Source organism: Hibiscus syriacus, unplaced genomic scaffold, assembly GCF_006381635.1.
Source record: "Hibiscus syriacus cultivar Baekdansim isolate YM2019G1 unplaced genomic scaffold, ASM638163v2 tig00111278_pilon, whole genome shotgun sequence".
NCBI lineage: Eukaryota > Viridiplantae > Streptophyta > Magnoliopsida > Malvales > Malvaceae > Hibiscus > Hibiscus syriacus.
Genome location: NW_024063045.1, coordinates 551,652 through 571,983, shown reverse-complemented (window position 1 = coordinate 571,983; position 20,332 = coordinate 551,652). Strand labels below are relative to the sequence as shown.

The following is a 20,332-nucleotide window of genomic DNA, read 5'->3' as shown; positions in this document are numbered from 1 at the left end:
AGAAACAATCAAAGATTTAAATTTTCGTTTTTATAGCACCATTTATGTAACCTTGTTTTAGGTTCTCTTGGAGAGTGTAGTCCAATTAAAAATTTCAGTTTTGATATTTCATTGTTATAGAAATAAAATTTAAATATCGATATTTATTTTTGAGACCACTTAATTAAAGCAATAAGTCGTTAAAGTGATATCAGTTATGGAACATGTTTTATTTTATATGTACATTTAACTTAGGACGTTTTAGTATTAATCGTTCTAAAGGAAGATTAATAGTTGACATAATCGCATGACAATTATTAATAAACATGTGATAATTATTCGGTTTGATGTGTAAGTAATAAATCAGCCCAAAGGAAGATTTTTGCTTGACATATTTTTATTATCAATGTTTGGTTATCGCACCAGATATCACTTAAGATGAATATTTTGTCTAAAGATAAAATATTAATAAAATATCTAATATCTTGAGTCGAGGTTTAGGTGTATTTAAATTTAGAGAAAATCGCCTCAGTGACCAAAAATGCCTTATAATATACGATTTTAACCAACGTTTTTTGGATTTGCCAAAATGACCAACAAAATCGCAATGCGAAATAAAAATCGCAACGCGATCCCCAGAATCGCAAATCAGTTTCCAGAATCGCAACGCGAATATGAAAATCGCAACGCGAATATATAAATCGCAACGCGATTCTTACTATCGCAACGAGTATCCGTAAAATCGCAACGCGTATCCGTAAATCGCAACGACAATACGTAAAATCGCAACGCGTATCCGTAAATCGCAACGACAATACGTAAAATCGCAACGCGTATCCGTAAATCGCAACGACAATACGTAAAATCGCAACATGTATCCGTAAATCGCAACGATAATCCGTAAATCGCAACGAGAATCTGTAAATCGCAACGATAATCTGTAAATCGCAACGATAATCCGTAAATCGCAACGAGAATCTGTAAATCGCAACACTGAAATTTTGGGTATATAACTACGCAACAGCAGCAAATCGTAAACTAAATCCCTAAATCGCAACTCATTCCATCTCCATCTATCACTCTCTCCGGCGACATCCGTTCCTATATCCAACATCCTTCCCAATCCGGCAACAGGTTTTAGTTTCGCAGCTCGTCTGTTTAGTAAATTAATTTACAACCATGAAATCATCTAATGTTGATCATGTTTGGATAGATTTGTGTTTTGGAGGGTCATGGGAGAATGTTCATGGTGTTTTACAATATATGCCTTTACCCATGAATCTTCAACTAAAATTGTCATTAAAAAAGTTAACTTATGAAACTCTAATGTTACGTGTTTCAAAGAAATTGAATTTAGAGCCCTAAGTGGATTTAGGCTATCTTATCAGAGAAATGGTAAAGTTATTTGTTAACCGACAATGAAGATGTTGAACGATTCATTGCTTACATTAGTGTTTCAAGTGATGATGTTACATTGTATGTTGTTGAACCTAGAAGTAGTATTGTTGGGTCAGTAGCGGGTAGTAATCAACTAAGTTTTTCTCAAAACCCACAACCTTTCTCTAATCCTAATCCCAATCAAACTTTCAGCACCAAATTCCGGTTTTCGTATTGACCAGTTAGACGATGATGAGCCAACAGAAAAATTTGTGAGTACTAGTCAGTATTCGAAATTGATCTTGGTCAATACCCGGACTTTGATATTGGTCAATACTCGGATTTTGATGATGTTTCAGAAGAAGAAACAGACCCTACGTGTAATGATTTTGATATTGGTCAATACCCGAATTTTGATGATGAAACAGCCGTTGTCGAGGAAGATATTGTTGATGATAATGAGGAGGAAGTTACGACTGTGAATGAACATGTTGAACATCCATTATGTAATTCATATAATCCTGAAGAAGAAAAAGAAGAAGAAAAAATCCTGAAGAAAAGAAAATGCCACGGGAGTATAACTGGAATATGCCAGAATTACTTCAGATACCGGAAGAAGAGTTGGTAAAGAAAGCAGTTGATTGTTACACAAAAGTTATTCGTATCAAGAAAGATGATTGTTTTGATACAAAGGAAGACTTAAAGATAGCTTTGTATACGAAATGTGGAAGATGGCTATCAACTAAAAGTTAACAAATCAAGCAAAGATCGTTTCGAAACAAGGTGTATGATTGACAAAAACTGTACGTGGCGTATGATTGCAAAGAGGATAAAAGATTGCGAAATGTTTCAAGTTAGGACTTTTATTGATAAACATACATGTTCAAGAACCCAAGTTTTTCCTCACCATAGACAGGCAAACAAAAAGGTGTTGGGTGGTTTTCTGGCTGAGTTAATGTTTTTGAATGGCAGGGTATATCGGGGACATGAAATTATGACTGACATGAATGCTCAGTTCAAGATTAGTTATGCTGACATGAATGCTCAGTTCAAGATTAGTAATCATATTCTCAAGCTTGGAGAGCCAAATGTTATGCCTTGGAATTGTTGAGGGGTCGCCCAGAAGCATCGTTTGCCCAACTGCCGGCTTATTGTCACAATTTAAAGCTGAAAATCATGGGTCGTAACTCAAACAGATAGAGATGGACGCTTGAGTTGTTGTTTATCACCATTGGTTCTACGTTAGTAATCAATATAATTTGTGACTCATTTTTGTTAGTTACATGCATTTCACATTTAAATGATTATATTTCTTGTGTATATTATTTTGTAGATTCGTTCGTTTATTACTTGCATGCGCCCAGTTATTATAGTTGACGGAGCATATTTGAAAGGTCGATACCTTGGAGTAAACTTATTAGCAGTAGGCAGGATGCTAACAATGGGATATGCCAATAGCTTACGGGGTTGGCAAATCTGAAACCTCTGATTCATGGACATGGTTTATGGGGCTCTTAGGGATTGCATAGGTCCTATTAGCAATCTGACAATCATATTCGATAGGGCAAACTCAATGGACAACGCTGTTAGAAGGTGTTTCCCATATGCTTTTCATGGACTTTGTGGTGTTCATTTGTATAGAAATGTAAAATCAAGGTCTGCTGGTATAAAAAAGCACAAATGGACATACTGGAAGGCTATAAAAGCTTATGGAAGTGGATTTTAATAAGCATATAAACTGTTTAAGACGTGTGTTTTGCCTCAGTGTGCTCAAACACTAGAAGATGTCGGGTTTGAAAGATGGTCAGAGTACATCAACTTGGAGCAAGATAGGTTTCATGACGTCTAATAGTGCAGAATCAATCAACGCTCTAAGTCGTCATTCCCGGAAATTACCTATTACTATGTTATGGAGTTTTTTCGAGCCTCTATTCACAGTGGTACTACAAGAAAGAAACCATGCAGGTAATTTTATTTAAAATCATAACTTATCATATATTTTACTAAGTATTGTTTATTTAAATTTACAGGAACATTGGAACATCGTGTTACACCATGGACTGAAAAAAGATAACGAAACATGTTGTGAAGTCAACATCATGGAGAGTTGAACCATGTTCAAACACTTTGTTTCAAGTACTGGATAATAATTTAAATGGGTTGGTCAAGACGTGTAGTTGTATGAAATGGCAAACATCTGGTATCCGTGTAGCCATGTTAAAAGTTGCTCTTCATTTAAACCAGATGATTCAAGCGCATACGCTATGGATTGCTACACTACAGAAGTTTATCGACAGACTTATGCCGAGATTGTCTACCCTATTCCACATCCTTCTGAGTGGGACTACCAGATGACTTACAAACAGTTTTGCCACCAGCCATGGACAGAAGCTACCTGGCTGACCAAAAAGTCACGATCGTATACCGTCTAAGGGTGAAGAGAAGAAGAGATCGATATGTAGTCGTGCAAGGAAAGTGGTCAGACAAGGTTGACATGTGGATCCCCAGTGCCATCACAATCATCTTTTCCTCTACCAAATGGATCCTCATCAAAATCCAAGCTCATATGTGTCAAGCAAAAGGCAATCATCTTTAAAATCCCAATCACAACTGGCTTCACCTTTGGGACTGTTAACTAGGTGATTTTTAAATGCAAACGTTGTATTATGTGGATTTTATGTGTGAACTTTTAACATTTTCAGTTGAATTAATGACTCAGGCCAACCATTTTGACTTAACCAACTCTTGTTATTCAGTTGTTATCACTTATTAGGCATGCATTTGACTATCGCAACACGGAAATGACGTTCGCAATCATCTTAATGACTATCGCAACGCGGAAATTACAATCGCAACGAGAGAATCGCAATGCGAAATGAAAACCGCAACATGAAAATCGCAATGCGAATATGAAAATCGCAACGCGGAAATGAAAATCGCAATGCGAAATGAAAATCGCAATGCGGAAATGAAAATCGTAATGTGGAAATGAAAATCGCAATGCGAAATGAAAATCGCAACGTGAGAATCCCAATGCGAAATGAAAATCGCATTGCGATTCTCTCGTTGCGATTTTTATTTCGCATTGCGATTCTCTCGTTGCGATTTTCATTTCGCATTGCGATTTTCATTTCCGCATTGCGATTTTCATTTCCGGATTGCGATTTTCATTTCGCATTGCGATTCTCTCGTTGCGATTTTCATTTCGCATTGCGATTCTCTCGTTGCGATTTTCATTTCGCATTGCGATAGTCATTTTTGCCTTCAACATAATGCAGATTGAAATCAACAAAATCAACCATTACATTTCAATCAATTAAACAAGCACAAATAAGAATTATGTTCGCATCAATTAAACAAATCAACTTTACAAATCATCTTTTACAATCAATTAACAATCAAAAATAAGCAATAATTCTTATTTCCTTATCTACTATTGAATCAACTTTTACAAATCATCTTTTACAAATCAATTAAACAATCAAAAAATAAGCAATAAGAATTATTTCCTCATCTACTATTGTATCAACTATTGCAGCCATACATCATTTTCACGCAGTTCACTTCTGAGATTAACTTGCAGAAACCAAACATTTGCTCAAACAACACTTTCTACACATCTAAAACCTACAAACAGCAAATTATTGAATTCTAGGTACTTAACCAAACATTTTCAAACCAAAAGCCTATAAACTTACCAATTGTTTATGGACATTTTTATAACGCGGATGCAGGTAGGCAGCGTCTCGTATATATCGATTTAGCCATATAATGTCGAAACCACAAGCCTACTGCAGCTCTATCTCTATCGGTGGGAGGTAGATACTTTATGCTTCCCGTCGTCAAACGCTCCAACGCCAAGCATACGAGAGGACCACAATCTCCTCTGGCTCCTTCCATTTGTTGTGGCGCGGTCTCGTCTCTGATAACTGTAATATTGAGCTTCTTTGGCTTCTTGTTTCCAGAACGAGTCCAATAATTGATCGCATCCAAGAATTTAGCCAAATGAGAGCTCCATCCCTTAATAATATCTCTTAAATCAGCCAATGATATGTAATTTATCATGCTGTCATATACTATTGTCTTAAGGGATGGGAGCTGAAGCTCGACGAGAATCCAATGTTTACGTTCCAAAACAGGGATAAACACCTGCAATCATAAGTAATAATTCATTCATTTGCGCACTTATTTATGAATACCATTAAACTCAATCTAAAATAAATACTAACCTTATCGACCTCCCACCATGCAGGATAAAGTTTAGCTTGTCCATTGCCCAACGCAAATGATTCATCTCGTTGATTCTTCAAGTGAACGGCATTAAAAGACGTCGGCATAATTGTATATCGTATATTTTTATTTTTCTTAAGTTTCCTTATTATTATAAGACGTGTCACCCACGCATCGATATGCTGTTTTACAAAAAAAGACATATATTAGTGACTTACATAAATTTTAAAAAAAATTAATCAAATTGAAATATAAGAAAAATATAAGACATACCCCCCCCATCGAAATAGCCATTGTCTCCGACCCCTAATAATACGCCCCACCAAGATCGATCAAGCAACAAATAGATATCATCAGTGAGCTTGCATATGTCAGTGAAACACCCCTGGCTCCGCTCATGTAGATAAAATTCAACTGCGGTCTTAGCCCAAAGGGTGTTATCAAGAATTGTGTCTGGTAGCTGTCTCCTCTCCACTTCAGATACCGGAATGGTACTGGCCGGTAACTTATACGAGAGCCAACTCTCATCCATCATGTCCGGCACGTCAGAGGGTTTCTCAAGAAGCCTACATATGACGCCATGTGAATCGGGCTCTTGAATGGTGGGAGGGACCTCTTCAATGATGACAGTGGCCTCTTGAACGATGGGAGGGGACTCTCGAGGAATAATAGGGGCCTCTTCAACGATAGGAGTGGACTCTTGAGGGATGACAGGCGAGTCGGGCTTCTTCTTGCGGTGTCTTCGCACTATTGGGGTGTACGGAGACTTAATAGCACGTGCACGCCGTCTGATGCGTGAACTCCGTCGTGCAAGCATAACCCGGCGTAAAGCATCCACTCTATCGGGCCGCTAAATAATTAAATACAAAAATCAATAAATAAACAGACATGATATTTAAAAAGTGAAAACAAAGACAAATATGTTTCAAACTTGCATTGTATTCACCCAAGTCATTATTCTATCATAGTTCACAAAATGCATCAGATAACAAAGAAACAATATGTTTCAAACTTGCAACATGTCAAGTTAGTATTTGTCTTTGTCTATTGGTTGAAGTAATGCAATCCATTCAAGTTTCAATTTGCAGAAGAAGAAATAGTTTACTTTCGCAACACGAAACTTAAAATCGCAACGCGAAATGAAAATCGCAACGAGAGAATCGCAACGAGAGAATGGCAACGCGAAACCAAAATCGCAACACGAAACCAAAATCGCAACGCGAAATGAAAATCGCAACGAGAGAATCGCAACGCGAAATGAAAATCGCAACGAGAGAATCGCAATGCGAAATGAAAATCGCAATGCGATTTTGGTTTCGCGTTGCGATTTTCATTTCGCATTGCGATTTTCTCGTTGCGATTTTCATTTCGCGTTGCGATTCTCTCTTTGCGATTTTCATTTCGCGTTGCGATTTTATGTTTCGTGTTGCGAAAGTAAACTATTTCTTCTTCTGCAAATTGAAACTTGAATGGATTGCATTACTTCAACCAATAGACAAAACAAAGACAAATACTAACTTCAGGGTATTAGTTTAGCAGAATTGGCAGCAACCGAACAAATTTACTTTCAACCAAAAGACAAAACAAAGACAAATACTATTTAACAGTGTTAAAGAATACACAGTTTAGCAGAATTGGCAGCAACCGAATAAATTTACTTCAACCAAAAGACAAAACAAAAGACAAATACTAACTTCATAGTGTTAAAGAATAAACAGTTTAGCAGTATTGGCAGCAACCGAATAAATTTACTAAGCAATCTAAGTGAAATGGCTAATCTAAGTGAAATTACGAGTAAATTTATCATCAAGTTAAATATGGAAAATCTTAAACTTACCTCATTGCGTAGAGTATGAACCTCATTCTGCAACGATACTATCATCTCACGTAGAGCGGCAACCTCACCACGTAAAGTTGACACCTCCACACGCCATGCACCATCGTTATCGCGTAGAGTACCGATCTCCTCACGCAAGGCATTGACCTCATCACGTAACTCCCTTGACTCATCCCGTGGAGGTGGAGAACAGGGAGATAGGAGTCGTGGCATATTTGCCGGTCGCCTATCATGAGGTGATGGTGGAGAAGAGGCTCGATGATGTGACGGGATAGGTGATGGCTCTCGTTCTAGAGGTGTATAGTCGGGTCGATCAGGTGATGGCTCTGGGTGAGGTGATGGCTCTCGAAGTGGAGGAAGTGGATGCTCTCATCATCCGTGCCATCAAAAAACTCTGACTAGCTTGCCACCAATCAGTGGCAAGCTCATCCTCCGTGGGTGTCAGTCTTTGTAATGGAATGTTGGCCTCCTAACAATATAAAAACTCAAACAAAGTTAAACGTCTACTATTAATAACTTGTTTATATATGAAAGTATTTGTGTTAACTTATATTATTTATTGTCGCATATGGTATTAAGTCTTCCCAATCCAACAGACTTTTCCTCTTCCAGGAAATAGCCCTGGGAATATCATTTGACATTTTTATTGCATATGTCCGCATGCTGGGGAAAGCCTCGAATATCCAAATCTACAAACAATATAATAACAAACATTAGTAATTGTTAAATAATTAATTATAATTTTGGAAACATTATATAGAAATTCTTACCTTAAAGGCCCAAACAAAGCCTGACAAAGTGTATTTCGACCCATCGCCACGCAAACTTTTGCGGTCATCAAAGGCAGACGACAACTTAGTCCAGGTAGCTTTCCATATATACGAACCCCACGGAAATAGATTCCATGCATTCAGGTCCTCTACCAATAATATTAGCTCCTGAGGAATAGGTTGTCTGGCCTCTCTGCCTAAAAAGCCGGCATACAAAAGTACTAGAAGGCATACTCGGACAACATCGACGTCATCCATCCGAGTGAAACCATCTTTCTTATTAAACAATTTCTTCAGGTCGTCGACGTGTAGGTTCGGCTTCTTCATTGACTCATCAGGAAAAACCCGGGATAACCATGATGGGCGGGCGATATGACGAGTGTACCGGCCTACATCATCGTGTCCGAATCGTAGACCAGTGATTAAGCAGAACTCCTTCCGCCCAAAACAAGTATACGCTGGTGGAAAATGAAACCATATCTCTTCCTCACCACGTTGTATATTGTCGGGTATATTTGATGTCATGGTCTGAAGCCACAAATGGGTCAAGTTAGCATCTCCACCCGGATGATGTACTCTCAGCCATGGCCCGAAGCAGGTTTCCTCAAACAATTGTCTTTGTGCAGGTGAAAGCTTCGAAGCAATTGTAGTGGCTAGGCTAACTTTATTCCTTAATGTCAATGAAGCCGAAAAAAATTTCTACAAAAACAATAAATATACCAAGTTAGATATACCAAAAACTACACTGTGAAGATATACCAAAAACAATAAACATAAAGAGTAGTAGTTTATTCTTGAAACTAAAATTTGCAACACTGTTTTGTCTTTTGGTTGAAATGAAAATCGCAACGAGAGAATGACTATCGCAACGCGGAAATAAAAATCGCAACGATAGAATCGCACTGCGAAATGAAAATCGCAACGAGAGAATCGCAACGCGAAATGAAAATCGCAATGCGATTTTGGTTTCTCGTTGCGATTTTCATTTCTCTCGTTGCGATAGTCATTTTCGCGTTCCGATTTTCATTTCTCTCGTTGCGATTCTTCTGTAAATTGAAACTTGAATGGATTGCATTACTTCAACCAAAAGACAAAACAAAGACAAAGACAAATACTAACTTGAAAATTGCAACGAGAAAATCGCAACGCGAAATTAAAATCGCAATGCGATTTTGGTTTCTCGTTGCACAGGGTTAAAGACTAAACAGCTTAGCAGTATATCTATTATTGAAATTACCAGTAAACTTATCATCAGTTTCAATATGAAAAACCTAAAATAATGCAAAATTTTCAAAATAAAAATAATTAAAAAAACTAACCCTCGGAGGTTGATTTTCCATTTCTGAATGATTGTGAGGGATTTCTGACCGTGAATGGTTGTGAGGGATTTCGCCGGAGATGGGGACGGAAATCTTTGGAGATGGGGACGGATTTCACCGTAGAGAGTGAGAGATGGAGATGAGACTGAGTTGTGATTTTAGGTTTTAGGTTATGAGTTGCGATTACGGGATTTTCTCTTAATATTCGTGTTTGGAATTTGAAAATAAAATAAGCGTAGCGATTCTAATGGCGCTTTAAAAATCGCGTTGCGATTTACGGATACGCGTTGCGATTTTACGTATTGTCGTTGCGATTTACGGATACGCGTTGCGATTTTACGTATTGTCGTTGCGATTTACGAATACGCGTTGCGATTTTACGTATTGTCGTTGCGATTTACGGATACGCGTTGCGATTTTACGGATACTCGTTGCGATAGTAAGAATCGCGTTGCGATTTATATGTTCGCGTTGCGATTTTCATATTCGCGTTACGATTCTGTTTACGTATTGTCGTTGCGATTTACGAATACGCGTTGCGATTTTACGTATTGTCGTTGCGATTACGGATACGCGTTGCGATTTTACGGATACTCGTTGCGTAGTAAGAATCGCGTTGCGATTTATATGTTCGCGTTGCGATTTCATATTCGCGTTACGATTCTGGAAAATCGCAATGCGAATTTGTACTATCGCATTGCGATTCTGGAAACTGATTTGCGATTCTGGGGATCGCGTTGCGATTTTTATTTCGCATTGCGATTTTGTTGGTCATTTTGGCAAATCCAAAAAAAATTGGTTAAAATCGTATATTATAAGGTATTTTTGGTCACTGAGGCGATTTTCTCTTTAAATTTATTATTATTATAGTCATCATTGTTTTTAAAATTTAATGTTTTAAAAATATTAAATTTTAAAAATAATTATGACTATTATGATTATCTTTTAATTTAATTGAGAGATAAAATTAAAAGAAATTGATTGGTTGATAATATTTATATGATTTAATTTATATTGTTAATGCAATATATGTAAATATTCAATTTGGTTTGATCAAAATTTCAGTTTTGGTTGTTGGTTATTAGAATATATGTACTGAAACAAAGTAATTCATATTTTGGCTATATCTAATATTTTGATATATTAGTTGAAACAAAATGTCGTTAAAATGACATCTTTTATGTAGATTGATTTATTTAAAATATCAAGATGATTATGTGTTTCTTGCAATTCATACGTTTATTAATTGCCCCAAAGGAAAATTAATATTTGACCGGATTCCAAGGGACACATGTGGTAATAATATGTGGCAATTATAAGATATTTTATTTGAACATTACATTAATCCAAAGATTAGTCTATTGTTGAACAAGCTTATTGTCAATGTTTGATTACTACAACAAGAGTCTCGTTTACTGTTAATATTATTGTCCAAAGACTTGATATTAATGTAGTGTTTGGTATTTTAAGATAATAATTATCTATTATTTTTTAATTTATTTGTTTAATTAAGAATATCAATGTGAGTTTAAAGTTTATTTATGTTTTGTTCTATATTCAAAGGTCGAGTAACACCGTAGATTATGATGCTTGAGGCTAAAGGAGACCCGTTTGGCTAGCGTTAGCTGACATTAAATAACACGTTCGTGGTTAGCGATCGTGGGTACAAGGAGAATCTTGGATCCAATAATATTCCCTTTTGAAAAGGTAAGACAACTGTTAAAAATTTAAAATATATTTTATTAATAGTAGTGCATTAATATTATTTAAAATCATAATATTTATATTTTTATTAATTTCAAATCAAAATTCGTAAATTTCAAGTAAATAACCAATGAAAATAATTTAAGCATATTTAGAGAAAATATATAATAGAAACCATTATCCACGATTAGAGAAAATTAAACGAATAAAAAGTTGTTAATATTTTTTCTTCCGTTTGTGTACTTAAAAAAATAAAAAAATTTGTGAATTAATTAATATTTCTCTCACATTTACATTCATTAAATGATTTATTTTTATACATAAAAATAAAGATGGTAATCCTCTCAATTTCTTATCGGAAAATCTTTTGCTTTGAAATAATGGCCAAAATCGTGCCAAGAGAAAGGATAAACGAAACCTGTGTATTGCTTTTGCTTTCTCATCTTCATTGAAACCCAAAAGATTTCTGTTGATATACTAATCCACCTTCCTATATTTGTACCCTACATACTATTTAGTAAAATAAGAGTCTTATAGGAAAACATTAGGCCACATCCCCAATGTCTTCTTTTTTCTATTTTGTTGCTCTTGAGCTGAATGCATTTGTACCCGACTTGTATTTCTTCCTCGGGTATGTGGCCTAAACTGGTCCATGCCTATAGCCAAACTGGTCATGAAAATCTCATAATGAAGATGTTTCTTACCTAAACCAGGAAGAACATCATTCTGCAAACCACTCTCCAAACCTTGAAAATAAATAATGAAAGTTTTCCCATCTTGGAGATCATCACTCTATTTCTTATGTTTCTTTTTTTTCGTTTTTCTGTTTTGGTCTCCGTTCTTGCTTCTAAACGCTTCAACTGCTGGGAACCTATCTCTGCCAACTTCGACTTTGCATCTCGGAATAGAGCGTCCGATCTTGAAGCCATCAATTGCTGAAATCAAATAACATGCAACAGTTGGGCATAAAATTAAGTTTCTGCTGCTGTATTAGAAATTGAATTGATAATATTGGAAAAGCCATTTTACAAACCTTTAGATGATCCATTGCTGCAAGGTTGAAACCAAGAGTATCATGGCATTCCTGAGAAATTCAAAGTTTATGTCATTGAAATAGATCCTTAAGTTTTCCCAAATCAAAAATTTATGGATTATGTGACCATTTTGAACTTAAATTCAACAGTAGAAATGAAAGAGAGATCATTAAGGCTACTAGTTGCAGAACTGAATGTTTTTGCTCCAAGTGAATGCGCGGGTTTTAAACAATCATAATCCGAAGTACAAATTTACCTTAACTCTTGCATAAATAATCTCTTTCAGAACAGCCAACACTGGTCTGGCAGATGACTGACTATGGTGTGTCTGCAACAAAATCGTAACAATCCTGCAAACCAGTTCAACCTGCACAAACAGCATATATTGTAATAACACCAGTAAGTATTACAAGTCTAGCGCTCAGACGCATAAGACGTATGCTTTCCTAACATCAAACACGTCACAGAGAGAGCATTTACCAAAACATCCAACCATAAGCACATTTATAAGAGCATAGAGGCCAACCTTGTCATGATTTGAAGTCCAGTCCTTCGTATAAGAGAGCAGCTTGAGGGCATCTGAGAATGGTAATGCCTAGCCATAAAACAACTTCGACTCAGATATTGAGATAAATAATAAGATGCGGGAAAGATGAGAAGATCCTATCCGTACTGTACAGCATGGACAAGTTCAATTTAACTACTAGACATAGATAGTCCAGCCTCCATATATGAATTTAACTTGGCTATTAACATGGCTGAAATTTGAAAAGAAACTATCTTTAAAGTGACTAGAATTTCAGTTGATGAGGGTCTTTGGTCCCATTATTAGGCAAATATTAACTAAGCAGTAGAAGACCATGGACTACGATATGAAAAAAAACAGTCACAATCAGGTGGATCACAAAAAGATAAATGACAAAAACTGCTTATCCAGATGTTTCAATTATGAGCTTAATCCTCATAGGTCTGATTGCAGGTGTGTAACTGTCTCCATGCTTGCACTTGAAAACATGGATGAAATAACATATCATCTTTTCCAGAATGTTGGACTAGAACTAGAGCAGATCCCATGCATAATGCTCAATTACCAGTAAAGTCTGCTCCAGATCATTGGTGCTAATATTTGAGAGAGCACGAAGGACATAACCCGATGGGGATAACCCAAGCATAATCAGATTCGGTTGGAATTCGGCAACTTTTCCTCTGGCCTGCTGCTCCTGAAATATAACATAGTGAACAAATTAACTGCAACGCAACTATTGAAAAATTTAGGCTCTTTCAGTTTTCTTCTAGCATTTTCTGCTGCTGTACAAATTTTCCAAATTATTCCAACAAGCATTTCTGAGCAAAATGAAAATCATCTCTGCAAGACAGATTTATCATCTTGGCAGTTGTATCTTTCTACAAGTAAAAAAAGTAACCGTTGTGCCGACACTCAATATAGTGGATAGGGAAAGTAACGAGCAACCACACCACCCCAAATATAGTTAACAGCTTTCTTTTCCTTTTCCCCTTCTTCCTTAGGGGAAGAAAAAATTATTTAAAAGTGTCAACCATTGATGATCAAAATACAACTTTGGCGTCAATGGAAAGGTTAAGGCCGTAGAAACCTTAATGTTTCAGGTACGAGTCCCAGCATGCGTAAATACCATGTGTGGGGTCTCAGTCCAGATCATATCCTAGTCTGGATATTTATGGTTATTCCAGTTTTTCCCCAAATTTAAACAAGCCAGTTAAAGACATTAACACGTCAGTATAGAAGAAACGGACCAAAGCAAGAGAAGAATACCTCGTGTTTAGCTATTCGTTTTAACTCCACTTCTGCCACTTCTAGTGCATCAATAATTGAATCAGTGGCTGTCAGGGTTTCCTGAGTTCTCTTCCCTGCTAATGTAACAGCTCCCTCTTCGGGAAGTTCTTCCTTTGGTACATGTCTATCTTCAAATGTATCGTCCATGTAAGCCTCGAAGGTTTCTTCCAATCTTTTCTCTTTTTCTTCCTGCACACTCAAGCAGGGTTAAATACAAGATGAAGAAAATCCATCTATAAAAGTAATCACAAATGCAGTGAGAGAACTAGCTTAACAATGGCATTCTCATTCCTGAGCCAAGAAATTCACTTCTGGTACGCAGCAAAAAATTCGAAAATACCTCAATAAAAAATGGCTCCTCAGTACGATCCCAACGGCGAATAGACCGGTCATGAGATCCTGTAACAACAAAGTCACCACGGTTGCTGACTGCAAGGCACCAAACAGCAGCACGATGTCCCTCAAGCGTTAAAAGCAACTCAAACTTATCAGCATCCCAGTACTTCAAAAGACGATCTTTCCCAACACTGAACATGTAATGTGTGTTGTGAACAAATTGAACATCCATAACACTGAAAAATTACCTCATCAGAATTAGTGATCAAAAGGTTCACCAAAACTACATAAACAATTTAGGATTAAAAGAACTTTTGCATTCCATAATAATTAAAATCATACAAAACCTGTCAGCATGTGCAAAGATGGATTTGTGGCAATCGCCAAAATCCAAGCCCCAAATCCTCAAATTCTTATCTGCAGACCCAGTTACAATTAAATCTCCATCTGATGAAATATCCATACATAGGACAGGAAGTTTGTGGCCGTATAAGGAAAGGAAAATTTTGAATGAATCCATAAAAAGGATCTGCATAAAAAGGAATTGAAATCATTATTATCATTATAGCCCCCATAGTAGTGCAAAACAAGTTGACTCGCACATCCTGATTGACAATACAATATCCTACATGCTATTATGAAGTCAAATTGGGGAGTTATTCAGTTGATTAAACTTTATTTTTTCCATCGGAAGCTTATACCAGAACATGTTTAGAGAGAAAGAATCTGAAAACAAACATTTTTGAAATCAACAGATTTAATTAGCACATATAAACCAATCTTTGCAAGACATGATTAGTGCGGTGGCATACAGATGCAAGGTCACATCTAATTCTCACATTTAAATCATGAGCTATAGAAGGTTTTATACAGAGGGCTGAAGCCATAGACCAAAATTGAGATGGTAGGAAAGGGCAACTATATAAATCAACTTCATGTTTTACAAGTTGAGCAGGAAACTGCATGATGCTTCCATTTACAAATTCTAGGAAAACAATAACAAAATAAATTCATCAAACCAACCAACAGTGGACAAAGTAAATTTAAAAGAGAGAAGGATAAGTCGAACATTCCTTACCTTTACAGTGCAATACAACAATGCAACAGCAACATATTTAGCATCTGGGCTAACGGCAACCTCTAAAACATCATCATTCATTTTCATAGTCCTGACATTTAATATATTAAGGCTTTTGGAATCCTGAAAATCAACAAGACCAACCTAGCATCACTCATCTGTTAACTCAGCATGATGACTAGATTTGTAATAAAGGATGTGTTATACATTCCATTGTTCAAGGCAAAGCTAAACAAAATGAGAGTTAGGAAAATAATGAATAAATGGAGTTAGATGCTGAAAAATGTTGCAGTAGGTGAAGGTATGGACACACTTGACCAGGTTTTTGGTTGATGTATTCCCAGAAACTTACATCATGGTCTGCACTGCCAGTAACAAAGCCATTTCCATTTGGAATGGTAGCAATTGACCGTACAGAGCCACCATGAGCTCCAACAACTCACTGCAAGTACCATTATCAATGTCAATAATTTCAATTCCCCTCTTTAGTGCCAACAATTCCATATTGTTATGGGGTACAATTAGACCACAGAGTCCATAGCCAGAATCAATTGTTTTAAGGCAAGAACCAGTACTTGGATTCCAAATCTTCACAGCATTGTGACTGGTTGCATTAAAAAACTATTGTCTGAACTAAGTATGACACTTCTAACATAGGAACGGTGTCCTTCAAGCTCAATAGAAAGTGTTCTTTCAAGCTTAATAGAAAGTGTTTTTCACTTCCATCCCTTTTAATTGAATAAAACTCCAGCAAGTTATTATTCAAAGACAATGCTAAACTAGCTAGTGAACTCTCTGGAGTGACTGGACAAAAAGAGATGGAACATATCTTTTTGCTGACTAGAATAGTTGGAAGAAGCTTAAAAACATCAGGAACTATAACAACCAATGTATTCCCAGCTCCTTCAGTATCATGATTTGCTTCCACATTTTCAGTTTCTTCAACTTCCATTTTTGCAGACTTCTTCTCTTTCTTCCTGTTTTTAAGTCTTTGTTTTGCTTCAATCAAAGCTACAAAATAAAACGTAGCATCCATTACACATACGAAGAGAGAGGAGCCGCGAGAGGAAACAATGATAGAGTTTCGGTGCAACGGACGGACGTGCCAAACACCGATCTTCTCGAGAGCCGGAGCTAGAAGGTGCTTGCCTGAGCTGTCGTATGTGATATTCGATTCAACAGATACAATTACACCGAAGGAAGCCGCCGGCTCGTACCTTAAATAGGATTTCACCATTGTCCCCGCCGCCGCCGCTGTTGTTGCTTCTTTTTGCTCTGGCAGTTCGGTAACAGTTTCAAGGGTAAGCAAAGGTTTCTCTCCTTCAACTTTTGTGTGTTTTCTATGGACTTTAATTAATAAATGTGCTAATTTAAAGCTGGATAAAAATAACATATTTAATTTTGGGCTTAAACTGAACCCAATATGTTTTTCCATAATAATCTTTAAATTCGATGATTTTTGTTTGAAAATATGTATATTTGATTTTTTAAAAAACTCAATTTTTAAAATAAAACAGAATCGTCACTCTTTGGAGTTAGATATGATCGAATACTTATAAAATTATTTTTGAAAAGAAAGATTCTTGAAAACCTCGTTTCTAAAGATAATTTTATCAAGTCCACGTTTAAAAACTAGGGAATAAAAATAAATAGATTCGAGAGTCGATTATGTTGTTTTAGTAGTGTAATTACAAGTTCGAACCAAATTTAAATTATGAAACCTTATTCATGCAAGTTAATATAAAAATATTGCATTTTATTTGGAAATAAACAAAATTAGCTTCATTTTAGAATTAAATTATATAATTTACATGGTTTTAAAAAAATGTCCTTTTGTTTCAAAAACAATTAACTAATATTTCACTCTAATTATTTAGGAGAGTATCTCGTTATTGTTCTAATAAAATAATATTTTTAATTTAAATCAAATACGCAATGCAACGACATTATTGAATATCATGAATGAAACATATCTAAAATACATGAAATAAGTGAAAATAATAAAATTAATAATGTACGAAATTAATTGTATTATAATTAAGGGTAAATTAAATGATTGATCACTTTTGTTTACTAATTGTATACTCTTACTCAACTAAATTTAAAAAACATAGGTTTTGGTCACTTATGTTATCGTTTTATTAAGCTTTGGTCACTGAGACGTAAGTTGTCGTTAGTTTGATGAAGTGGTACGTTAGTAGAAAGATTTAATTTTTATTTTAACCCCTGAACTTTAGATAAAATATTAATCATAGGTCTTTTTGTGAACCCAAAGTAGTTTAGGGATAAAAATATCAATTTACCCATTTTCTTAATATGTTTTCTTCACGAACCCTATCTTCAGTCTATGTAGTAGCACACCTCCGTAATTGTTCATCTTCTTCGTCACTGGTCACCTGACGGATATGGAGCAAGAAGCTCTAGCAAATCGATCTCAAGCAACAATATTAGTACTATCTCAACTAGTCAATTTAAGCAATCTGATATTACTGGAAAACAGTATCACAATTGTCATGTGGTTGGTAATAAGGTTAGGTTGATGAAGTTTTTCCTATTAGATTAGGCAATATGAAGCTTGGTGGCTTGAATGAGCTCTATTGATGGCTTCAACGGGTTGTACTAAATATTGTATAGTCTATGCATCATTTGAATTGCCACAGTTGTTTGACTTATTTCTTTGCTTTGGTTATAGTTTACGGAAAGAAACTTTCATAAATTTGTCTGATGGATGTTTGGGCAAAAGAAATGGAGTTTTACTCTACCAATCAGGACTGTGTCAATATGCTTATTGGAAAGTAAGTTGATAGAGTAAGTTTAGTGTTTTTTGAAAGATAAATCAATATCGTTCACACCAATCAAACATATCTATCGAAAAAGCTAAGGATAGATTAAATAAGTTTATTATACATCTAGAGAAGATCCTCTGGAAAGTATCAAATTTCCGTTAACAAAAATCTTTGGAAGACTTTTCTCTCTAAGAAGAGTCTCTAGAAGTTCTCAGAGACACCCTACTCTCAGTAGAACCATCTTTCGCTGGAATCGCTTTTCCAAGTTATACTCCTCAGTTTTTGACATCATTCTTGACAGAACCAAATATGACAGTTGACAGTCATATTTGCTATAGTTTGACATTTTATTAACTAGGGTGAGTAAATATCGACTCAAAAAAATTGATTTTTTTATTCAACTTGACCCGAAAAAACACAAATTGACTTTCGAGTTGTATTTTCATAAACTCGACTCGACTTGAAAAATTTTGAAATTCAAATCGAGTTGTAAAATACAACTCGAATAACTCAAAATATTTAATAATTAGAATAAAATAATATCATAATATTATAAATATTTACAATTAAAATTAAACAAAAACTCAAAAATTCGACTCGATCCGACTCGACTCGAAAAAAAATTCAAGTCAACTTCGAGTTATAAAATAGAACTTGTCAACTTGAATAACTCGAAAAAAATTTTACTCGACTTGATCAAACGCTCACACTAGTATTAACAGACATGATGACCTTAGGGCTGACACCAATCATCAAAGGGTCAACATATAAATCCATCAAACAAACCTGATATCTCTCACCTAGACCAATCATCTTCTTCTACCTTCATTCCCTCTCCTCACAAGGATCAACCCCAGGCTCACAGTCAAATTAATCTTGAACGGTTATGACTCTCCGTCCAAACTAAAAAAGTTAAACCATCAATGACAAACGAGATAAACTTGTTCCATCAATAAAGTTGATACTAGACAACTTGATAATATTTTGAGAAAAAACTCCTTAGTAGTTTTCATTTTCTAAGAAACCTCATGGAACAAAATTGTAAATTCAGTCATAAAAGAGCCATTGCACCCATTAATGCTATAAGATGATTCAAATATAAATAATGTTAGTTCATTATTTTCTCCCAAATAAAATTAAAAGATTGAATAAAATTAAGTGTTTACATACATCCTCCTCCTCCTATTGATTCACTTAAATTAAAACTTTTATAAAGGAAAATATATGATGAATGACGGGTGTTGTTACTGACATCCTGTAGACACCCGTTTTTGTTCGGGTCTACAAAAATATTTTATTATTATTTATTATTATTATTATTATTATTATTATTATTTATTTTATTATTTTTACAGGCCCCACACTCAATCACCATGATTTAACAACCCCGATTTAGTGGGATTCAGAAAACAAACCAACGTATTTGAGTCCTATTGAAACACTAAAAACTGAGGCATTTAAGTCCAAGTGGGACTCTAAAACGTCTCTAAAAATAGCCAATCACTAGATTATTTAAAGGCAAGCAAGGGGAAGGTAACAAAGACAGATATTGGAACAAGCCATTAATTTGAGCAAATAGGGTTCTTTCTTTTATTTTAGCCTTCGACCCATTATCGTTTTCCCATTTATGCTTATTCCCCTACTCTACTTCACCTAGTCCGGAAAGGCTTCCAAATCCTTGGAGCACCCGAAGGAATAAAAGTTTTCCGATCAAGTTCAGCTCGCAACGCTGCGGCTCTGTTCGCTCCACAATCCAGCGTTGCACCATCGTCGTTCCGTTCTCATCAAGGGTTCCTCTCTCCAACTGCATTTTCAGGTGTCTAGTTTAAGCGTGTTTCTGCTTGGAATCGATGTTGTCGTATCACTCTGCCACTGCTTCGGCTTTGATGACTTCGGTGCTCACTGTTTCTCGCAGCAGCACTGCTTGGTTCTCTGAAGGGTTGACTTTACATTGTTATAAAATTCTCCTATCATAGTATGTGTAAAATGTTGGTTTTATTTTTTAAATTTTAGCATTTTTTTATTATTTATTTTATGTTTTTTACTTATTATTTATTACTTTTAGAATT

The 20,332-nt window shown here is 35.6% G+C and overlaps 1 pseudogene; it reads right to left on the bottom strand.

Annotated features, from left to right (window-relative positions):
• Nucleotides 1–11,789: 11,789 nt before the first annotated feature.
• LOC120157920 lies at nucleotides 11,790–20,073 on the bottom strand (annotated as a pseudogene).
• Nucleotides 20,074–20,332: the final 259 nt, after the last annotated feature.